Here is a 10,305-nt window from a genome sequence, read left to right as displayed (position 1 = left end):
TTTCTCTTCCTTTTCTCTTCCTTTTCTCTTCCTTTTCTCTTCCTTTTTTTTCTCTTCCTTTTCTCTTCTCTTTCCAGTGGAAAGAATGAAGAAGTAAAATAAGAATATTTATGTAGTTCTTGGCACATGTGTGCAAAGACTGTGTTTCTCTTTTTGTACTCTTTCAAATGAGGTATTATTGTGGACCTTAAGAAGAACCCAGATTCTGAAAGCTATTCAATTTTCAGTACATGGGAAATCAATCTTTTATCTTTGCCTTCTCCCATTCCTATTACTCAGGCAGCCATGTGTTAGCATAGCCACAGATCTTAGTCTGGGGAGAATGTTGGAAAGTACTAGGGACTTTGAAGCAGTGGTAGCTCTGTAGGTTTGCTGTACCTCTGCCTCAGATACATGTAAGGCTGGCTTCCCTAATAGGACTTGAACCTTAAGTTCAAAAGAAATAACCCTTGCTCACAGCATGAAAGAAATGATAGTTATACATTCATTTTTGTGCCTCTGGCTAGTATGAAGTTGTTTTTGGTTCTGATGTCAGGTAGGTTTTTCTGTGGAGGTAGACCTGAAGTATTAGTTTTAAGACATCTGGCAGAAAATAAAGATTAAGCAATGTTTCTGAAGAAAATTCAGTAGTTGTTTTTGAGCAGATAACCTGGCTTCTGGTATCCCAGTGGAGATGTGATAGTTACGTACGTGGCTGAGAGGGGAACAGAACTGAGGCTTCTTTTCTCTGCAACTGTGAAGTCTTTGCAATATTTTGAGGAAATTGCCTCCTTTCTGAGTTTCGGAGAGGAGGTTGCTATTGTGGTATTCTCCTTTATGTCATAAGATAAAGCTGCTTTTTTTTTTTTTTTTTTTTTTTTTTTATGAAGTCCCAAGCCTCCATTCAGCTGAGGTGCCTTTTAACTGCTACAGAACATGTCTAAGTTGTCAAGAATGCCTCAGACAGCCATTTTAATGTTTTCTGCAATAATATATATATATATATTAAAAAACTTTTTCTCATCTTTTGTGACATTTTAATTTGAAAATTTAAAAGTGTTTTGTTTCTCAGTGCTTATCCAAATAACAGAATAAGAGACATGCAAGATGGCACTGGAATAGGATTGTAGTCAAAACAGTACCATAGCTATGTTTACATAATGCAGAATAGCTGGGACAAGGTTATCCTGTTCTTAGACTTCATCTAACATATCTACAAGGCACTCTGTGATCATGGGCTTTTACTCAGGTACAGCTTGGGATATTTCTTATAAAAATGTCTAGGTGTTGATATGCACATAATTACTTAAAGGGGGGTTGCAATATCTTGAAGTTTTCTGGGCAAAGGACAGGTTTCAGGGGTTTTCAGAGGAGGTGATAGTAGGGCTTCACTTAAATATTTCTGAAGAAGGGTACCCAGACAGCAAACAGGTGTGATCAGAGGCAGGGCCAGGCATGGAAGAATGAAGCTTGACCAAGCTGATATTTCTGTATTCAATACAACTAATTTAAAAATATATATTCTGAGTTTCCCCAGAAGTCAGAGGGACCAAGACACCTGTCTTTTAAATATGTGGCTCAGATTTCTAAGTTACTTATGCACATATAAAATGTTTATAAGTTGCAAATCACTTGAAGTCTATGGCTGTGCTTATTGGCTAAGATAAATTATCTGATGAATCTTCCTTTATTTTTGCTTGTTAATATGTATTTTACCTTGATCAAATATAGACAAAAGGTCTTTGTTAATTCTGACCAAAGAGTGCTTTTGCTGACAATGATTTATATCAATCTAACAAGATAAATCCACTGCTTTCACTATTTCAAGAAGTCAAAATAATAATAATAATAATAATCAACTTCAGTGAGATTTAATGTGTATTGGCTTAAATTCATTAGTTCCCTCTTTCTCTACAAAGTACTTTCCCCAAAGGACATTTGTCAAAGGTCTAAAAGAGCAATTAAATAGCAGATCTCTAGAACTCATGAAGAAATGGTTTTCTAATAGTGCCTTCTGGAAAGGTACAAATTCCAGCTGAAATGACTGCAAACATTTGATTCAGCATTTTTTTTTTTTTTTTTTCTTGAGATAGTGGATTTGTCTCACTAGATTGATATAAATCATTGTTGACAATAGCACTTTTTAGTCAGGATTAATTCCATCTATATTATGTAGGTTTGCTCATTGTAGCTGTGCTGGCAGACCTTAACTAGATTATATCAAAAACTTGGTCCTTGGCAACAAGCAAAGCTAATCTTTTTGGACTTCAGCAAGGCTTTTTACACGGTTTCCCATAGGATACTACTGCACAAAATGTCCAGCATACAACTAGACAAAAACATCATACGATGGGTGAGCAATTGGCTGATGGGCAGGGCTGAAAGGGTTGTGGTAAATCGGGCCACATCAGGCTGGTGGAAGGTCTCTAGTGGGGTCCCTCAAGGCTCTATCTTAGGGCCAGTCCTCTTCAATGTCTTTATAAACGATTTGGATGTAGGACTAGAAGGTGTTTTGAGCAAATTTGCCGACGACACCAAACCTGGAGGAGTTGTAGACTCGAACGAGGGTGGAAAGGCCTTGCAGAGTGATCTGGACAGGTTGGAGAGCTGGGCGATCACCAACCGTGTGAAGTTTAAAAAAAGCAAGTGCCGGGTCCTGCACCTGGGACGAGGCAACCCTGGCCATACATACAGACTGGGTGATGAGACGCTGGAGAGCAGCCCCGCAGAGAGGGATCTGGGGGTCATGGTTGACAGCAAGTTGAAAATGAGCCAGCAGTGTGCCCTGGCAGCCAGGAAGGCCAACCGTATCCTGGGGTGCATCAAGCACGGCATCGCTAGTAGGGCAAGTGAAGTGATCGTCCCACTCTATTCTGCACTGGTGCAGCCTCACCTTGAGTACTGTGTGCAGTTCTGGGCACCACAGTACAAAAAGGACATTCAACTGTTGGAGAGTATCCAGAGGAGGGTGACGAAGATGGTGAAGGGCCTGGAGGGGATGATAGATGAAGAGCAGCTGAGGTCACTGGGCCTGTTCAGCCTGGAGAAGAGGAGTCTGAGGGGGTCCTCATCGCAGTCTACAACTTCCTCGTGAGGGGGTGTGGAGAGGCGGGTGACCTATTCTCCATAAACACCAGTGATAGGACCCGTGGAAACGGGGTGAAGCTGAGGCAGGGGAAGTTCAGACTAGATATCAGGAGGAGATTTTTCACTGAGAGTGTGGTTGTGCACTGGAACAGGCTCCCCAGTGAAGTAGTCACTGCACCAAGCCTGTCTGAATTTAAGAAACGTTTGGACTGCGCACTAAGTCACATGGTCTAAACTTTTGTGTAGACCTGTGCAGTGCCATGAGTTGGACTTGATGATCCTTATGGTTCCCTTCCAACTCAGGATATTCTATGATTCTAATGTTGAAGGAGTCAGCTCTTGAGCAAAGAGAGTTCTAGAAACATGCTTTTAATTCTGCAGCCTTTTTCTCCTGCTGTTGCCAGAGCAGGGTCATTACACTTGAACATTTTTTACAGTTCTACTAGTAGTGAGATTGCTAGAGTAGATGGATATCAGTTATACCGATACTGTCTTAGATTTATTTAGGCTTTGTAGCACCTATATATTTCATATAGGTCAAGTGTTGCTGGGGAGAAAGGCTGTGGTGTCTCCCCCCCCCCACCCCTTTTTTTTCTTTTTTCTTTTCAAGCCACTTCTCTGAATTTTTTGAATGGTTTCAGAAGAATTACATACTTCCATCATAAGATGGTGCAGTCTCTTTTTGCAGTAATGAGTCCATATAGTCACAGGAACAGCAAAATTTTCAAAGTACTTCAGAGATGCTCAAATTATTGATAGTGACAGTATTTGTGTCATTTCTATGTGCTATGAAATAACATCTCCTTTCTATGGCAAATACTGGTATAAGTATATAACTGGAATAATGGTATAAGGATACCATTATTGTGAGTTAAACAGCTTCTGAGTGAAAGTGTACATACCTTCAAATGCAAATGTATGTGTATTGGGGAAAATTATACAGCTTGATCTCTTCTACCATCACAATACCTTGCACATTTGGAAATGTGAAGTAATAGTACAAATTTTCCCATGAAATCATAATGTTGCCATATTCCAAAAAAATATGGCAGAAGGATGGGGGTTCCTGTCAACTTCTCCATCACTCTCAGAAGTTAGTTTTTCCCTCTATGATTACTTTGTGAGTTTATAGAGTAATAAAACCAGTTATCTCGTTTAGATTGTACTAGGAATGTTTGTGCCCATTATGGTCTTTGAATGGCACTGCTACAATGACTGTGCTGCTTCCCTCAGTTTGAATCTGGTTTGTCATTCCTGCTGGAAGTGTATTAGTTCCTCCCATTACCCATGGATGACTGACATTATGGGGAGTACCTGTTTTATTCTCTCACACTGGAGCCTATTATACAAGCATTTAATCCACAGATTTTGGGTACAATATGCTGTAACAGCTCCAATGGGGCCCTTTGGGTGTATACTGACAATGCCTACTTGGGGAGCCATTAGATTCTTGCATATTAATATGATACACTGTAATGGTTCCTTGGGTTCAGTTAGTGCATGTTATGTTAATGTGAATTTAGGGATTCTTTAATTGACTGATGCAGGAGAATGATTACTTAGCGTACTGAATATCTAGATGCAGCTTGGTTATGCATCTAGTACGTGCACAGTATTATAATTTATAAGGGAATAAGTTGTTTATATATGTATATATATATGTATACATACATACACATATATATCTATATCAAGCTGAAAGTGGATGAGTGACTTGGTTTATTACTTCGAGACTTGTGTCTTTTTACATCTTCCATTGCATACCTCTATATATTTCAACAGTGCAACTGAACTGATGCAAGCTTCTTGTTTTCAGAGCAGGATATACCTGTTTCCATTTATCCCCTCTCCCAGGAGCTCCTGCAAATGTTCTTGTGCTGACTTTGACTTTTGTCTGATTTCTCAGTACTACTTGCCTGATCATGTTGAAATAGTATGCTATTTACTCTGCACTACACATATGACTCATTGGTCGATCAATTTTTTTCTTTGTTTTTCTTTTGGCTTGACTTTATTATTTTTTTTTATGCTAGAAGCAGCACTGAATAAATGATTTCCCCTGATGATCTTTACCTAGTTAGCAGGCATCTCACATCCATGATCCATTTCCTTCTTTTCCCATTTCAGTATAATTTCTGTCTGCCCTTCTCTGACTTTGGTCTCCCTTATTTCCTGCCTATTATTTTTCTAGCTACTTTTCCAAGACTCAAGGGAAAGACATCATCTCCTCTTATGTGTCACAGTACTGTCTGCTTTCTTGAAGTGTGTTGAAGTCCCTCCCCAGATAATCTAGATCCCTGAAGCATCTGATTATTATGATTATGCATTTGTCCTGACCTAGTCTCTGTTTCATTCATTTCCCACACTGATGATTCCCCTCCTGTCCCTTGAAAATATAGGCTGCACAGCTGTATGAAGATGGATTTTTTTTTTAATTATTTTTTTCTCCTTTCACTCTTTCAGTAATGAGAACTAAAGAACAGTATGGTGTGTCTTTGCAACAAAACATGAAAATAAAACACATTTCTTTCCAGTTTTCATTTTTCCTCCTCTCCCTTTCAGCCCACTCTCATTCCTTTTTCAAATCAGACTTATAACAGGTCCAACACAAACCTGCATCTCTTCTTGGTTTAAATGTTCTTTTACATTCCCCCATTACTATTCTGTTATATTTTGATTACAGTTCTTATTTTAAAATATGAAAATATTTAATATATTTTCATGAATGATTATATTTTAAAATTGTGTCACAATACTTTAGGAAAGCACGTATAACTGTATTAGGGCACTGAAGGACTGTAAAATTTTAATACATGTCAGTGAAACTTAAGGATGGCTTATAGTGTTTTGCACAATTGAGGCAAATGGCTTAGCCAATACCAGACAGCATTTCATCCTAACACAAAATGGCTGTTAATCTGCTACCAAATAGATTTACAATGAAAACTTCTCCTTTCTGTACAGGATGAAGCAAAAGTTGAAATACCAGAATTACCCCAACACTGAGATTTCATTTCTAGTTTTGTTGTAGTTAAGTCTTTTGATTCCCAGTCTGGTGATCTATCCCTGAATATATTCCATAAATTGCCCAGACAGCTGTAAGACAAGTGCATTGTGGAGGTTCCCTCTCAAGCTAATTCCTTGGATTACCAAAGTCAAAAGAGTCCCTTCCTTTTCACTTCTGATCAAAATTCTTCTCCACCTTGCCCTTCTGCCTTTATTTCTTCTTACTCTATCTTATTATTTTCATATGAGATTCATGAAGAACTCATAATGAAATCAGAGCAAAGATCACAGGTAAGTGAAACCACTTGGTATTATCAGAGAAAACAGTGAGAAATTCAGCCTGTATTTCAAAATAATCATTAGCTTTTACTATTCAGGTTGATCACTGCTTCTTGTTCTTTTACATTATGCATTAATATGTATATATATATATATATATATATCTTGCTTTATTCTTCTGTGTATGGTCTTGAAAGGCAAATAAAACTCATCAGCTGGCAGTACAGAGAAAAAAAAAGCTCATGTAGTGAATAGAGGAGTGTGTCAGTTTCAAAGCAAATAAATGTTTCATTTACTGTCTTAGTTAAGTTAAACTGAGACAATGATCTCAGAAAAAATTGCTTGATTTTTGAGTGGTTCTGTGTGGAGCCAGGAGTTGGACTTGCTGATCCTTGTGTGTCCATTCTAACTCAGGTTACTCTATGATTCTAAGTTGCTTGTGACAATTAGTATCCAAAAAAACACAAGAGATAAGAGAGATTTTTCAGAAAATGGACATGATTCCTAACACAAGTAAGAGCAAATTGCCAGTGGCCCTACTAACAAAAGCAAAGCTGATATTCTGGAAGAAGAAAAAGTGAGACTCAGGCCCATTTATACCAATATTAACCCTCTTCCTCAGGGCTAGGGCAAGAGAATAGGTTCATGTGTCAGGAAGTGCATGAGAGTAGTAAACAGCTTATATAACAGCTCTAAGTCTTGCTTCATGTGTCAGGAAGAGCATGAGAGTAGTAAACAGCTTATATAACAGCTCTAAGTCTTGCTGCTTTTCCTTTTGTCCCCAGTGAGTGTGCTATGGGGTTATGGTCCCTTGGGGAATGCTTATTGCAAATATCAGGCAGCCCAGACACATCCAAAACGGTGAGCAGTCAAAAATACTGTAATTTTCTCTCATTGAAAACTATCTTCTCTTCCAAAATCAAGTTCCTTTCTCTTTTGGAAAATGAATGGAAATTAGAAGCTTGAACCTCAGCAGGTGTGAATTAAAAGACAGCTGGTGATAACTGGCACTTGGGAGCTGATCTTGGGTCTGTGTGTAACGGCATAGATATGAAGTATCCATGTTGCTATATGGATGGCTGGTCAGTCAGTACTCCTAAGGAACTCATGCATACTAGAAGAAATATGGAGAAGAAGAGTACCAAGATTTGTACCAGTCAAATAATTTAGTAAGGAAGTGATTTAATTTAATTCTATTTATGCATTAGAGTGGTGACTCCTTCATGATCTACAGGGACATGCACACACACACACACAAATCAAACACAAAGTCTGCTACTCACAAGTTATTTTGTGCTACAGAAAAGACCCTGAGTTGTTCTCAAATGCTTAAATAAATTGATGGCTAGGCACAAAACACTATAAACAAAATCATGAATTTGCCTTTAGTTTAATCTGAACATGAATTTGCTATCCATTTTAGAAGCTGTACAAGATGCTGAGAAAAGATAAAATATAAGTGAATGGGAAGTGTCTGTGCTTTAATCTTCACAATGAATCTTTTGTAAGGATATCAATGCATTTTATTCTCTCTAGTTCACTAAGCAGAAACTTCTTATGTCAGTCTGTGAGGGAACTTTATCTAAAACTTGTTAGCTAAAGTCAAATTTTGTAGTGAAGGTGCGAAGTACAAAGGGACTCCAAGACTTTAAGACCTAGTCTAGTTGATATTAAATACTCAAAGTTGGTTAGTGCACGATAATCAGAACTAGAGCAAAAGTACGCCATGAATAAAACTAATATGGCCAAAGAAGAACATTTTACCACTCTCTACCTACAGGTTTTTCAGTTGAATACACGTTTGTACATATTCACAATAACAAATGTATTTATGCAATTTTTGAGTAATTTTTGAGTTTTACAAAATCCATAAAAGATTTTGGTATTAAAATAATGGTCTCTCACACACAAAAATCCCAAAGAAGCAGTTTCTGGAAACATAAAATCTACCTGGATTAAAATAAATAAATAAATAAATAAATAAATTTCCTATTCAAAGTACCATTTAGCATCTCATTTTGAGTTGTCAGTTTCATCTGCACTGTACCAAGACAACTTATTTTGGCTATGAGAATTTATGGAAGTAAATATCAACACAGCAATTCAGGAGCTTGAAGTAAAAAAGTATCTCATAAATGTTGGAATAAAACAGTCTTTATAAAAGCAGAGCTGTTTAAAAGACAGTCATGGAAGACTTGATAGTATGTGACACTGTCAGCTGTGGTGGGCAAGAAATCTCTAAGAAGGTAAACCAGAAATCAGGGAGATCCCTGGCATGCCCTAATTCTCAATGAGAGGATGCATAGCTTTAAAAATTACATGGCTTGAAGTGATGAAGAGAATCAAACAGTTAAAAGTATTTATATTATAAAATAGAAATTTAAGAAAATGTGTGCTTTTCTTTGATCTGGTAAAGTTTACTTAGAATTAAAATCACAATATTTCAGATAAAAGCAACGACAACAAAAATACAAGCTTTCTTTTATTTTTCTAATAACATCCATTCTGTGACATCCTGGCTTTAATATTTACACCTGTCCTCTCTCTTCCCTCAAACAGACCCAGAGGATGTGGCACATGGAAGAAATAATTGAAGGCCATCCAGTGGCAGAAAAGAATGAATTAATTGGGAAACTGAGCAAGGGACTGTAGAATTAAGAAAGGTAAAAACATGAAAGTTATTTTTTTTTTTTTCCTCATTAATTTCCTCAGAAATGCATAAGTGAGCTCTGTTGAAACTTTTCATAAAATTTTAATCTAAAGGGAGATATCCAGGTTTAATACTAAAATGTGGCAAAGACAAACTCCTGAAAACAGAGTTCTGCAATGGGAGTTGTCAGAAAACCTAATTGTAAGTGTTGTGAATGACAAAGCGTAGAATAATTAAACTTTGAATTCATAATTTGAGTAAGGATAAACCATCTGGCAAAATTATTCCGTGTGAGATTCTTAACCTCAAATTGAATAAACTATATCAGTATTCTCATAAAGAAACAGCTGAGGTGTTGATAAACCTATTGTTCTTATAGCACTGCTTAGGAAAATTTTGTATGCTGACATCTGTGTGGTGTTGGACACATTTTTAATTGCAGTCATAAAGAGATTAATGTCCTACAGACAGGAATATTTTTGAAGATCTGAAAAGAAATCTTATATTTGCCTACAGTATTGGTTCTTTTGACAGTTAGGAAGCAGACTGTATTTAGGAAAGAAAATTCAATTTTATAGTGACATTTTCTCATAATGGAGTAAAATAAAAAAGGAAAGCATACTGATGGTATATTGAAGAGGAACATATTCACATGTTCCCTGTACTTCAAGTTTTGTGTCTACAGTATAAGCCTATTTCATGATGTGGGATTTAGTTTTCAGGCTCCCTTAAAGCCGAAGTGAGAGCCTAAAAGAACTAAAATCTTAGATAATCAGCACGGTAGTACAGGTATTTTGCATGGTCATTGTAAAGAAGAGAGTCTACACTGGTAAGTATTCTGTGCTTTAGTCTATCAGGATCTGAGATATGCTGAGATTACACTGGGAGAAAACTGATCTACAGCAATCTATATGTTATTTCCAGCAGATAAACTGGTCCAGCAGTTATAACCCAATCCCATTTCAAAGATTACCACTGCTAATCTTAGTAGCAGAAATAGCAGAATGTACAATGAGTTCATATGAAGAGTTAAAACAGAACAAAATCCACAGAACAAAAAGGTGATTGGAAAGATTCTTCCAGAAAAGATGAGACAGCTGTGCAATTTTTGCTTCAGCCAGTCATGTAGCAACAGAGGAACTCTTCAAGCCATGAAAGCAAAGTTTTACAGAGCCTGTCCAGATGTTATAAAATGCTACGGAAAAAGTAGTTCTTCAGCAATTGAAAATCTACTCCCCTGAAAGCATTTTGTTTCTGGAATCTGATGTAGATGAATAAACATTCCTTACAGTAATGGGGGGGGG

General features: G+C 37.1%; 1 long non-coding RNA gene across 1 annotated transcript in view; it reads left to right on the top strand.

Moving 5' to 3' along the window:
- Window positions 1-435: 435 nt before the first annotated feature.
- Window positions 436-10,305, top strand: part of LOC118165277 — a 22,405-nt gene continuing 12,535 nt past the window's right edge. Inside the window, exons 1-2 of the long non-coding RNA XR_004749960.1 lie at window positions 436-535; window positions 8,911-9,014. This is a non-coding gene — a long non-coding RNA (uncharacterized LOC118165277). The remainder of the gene's footprint in view (window positions 536-8,910; window positions 9,015-10,305) is intronic.

This window comes from Oxyura jamaicensis, chromosome 3 (assembly GCF_011077185.1).
Source record: "Oxyura jamaicensis isolate SHBP4307 breed ruddy duck chromosome 3, BPBGC_Ojam_1.0, whole genome shotgun sequence".
Classification (NCBI taxonomy): domain Eukaryota; kingdom Metazoa; phylum Chordata; class Aves; order Anseriformes; family Anatidae; genus Oxyura; species Oxyura jamaicensis.
The sequence above is the reverse complement of the archived record's forward strand: the minus strand, read 5'-3'. Positions and strand labels throughout refer to the sequence as shown.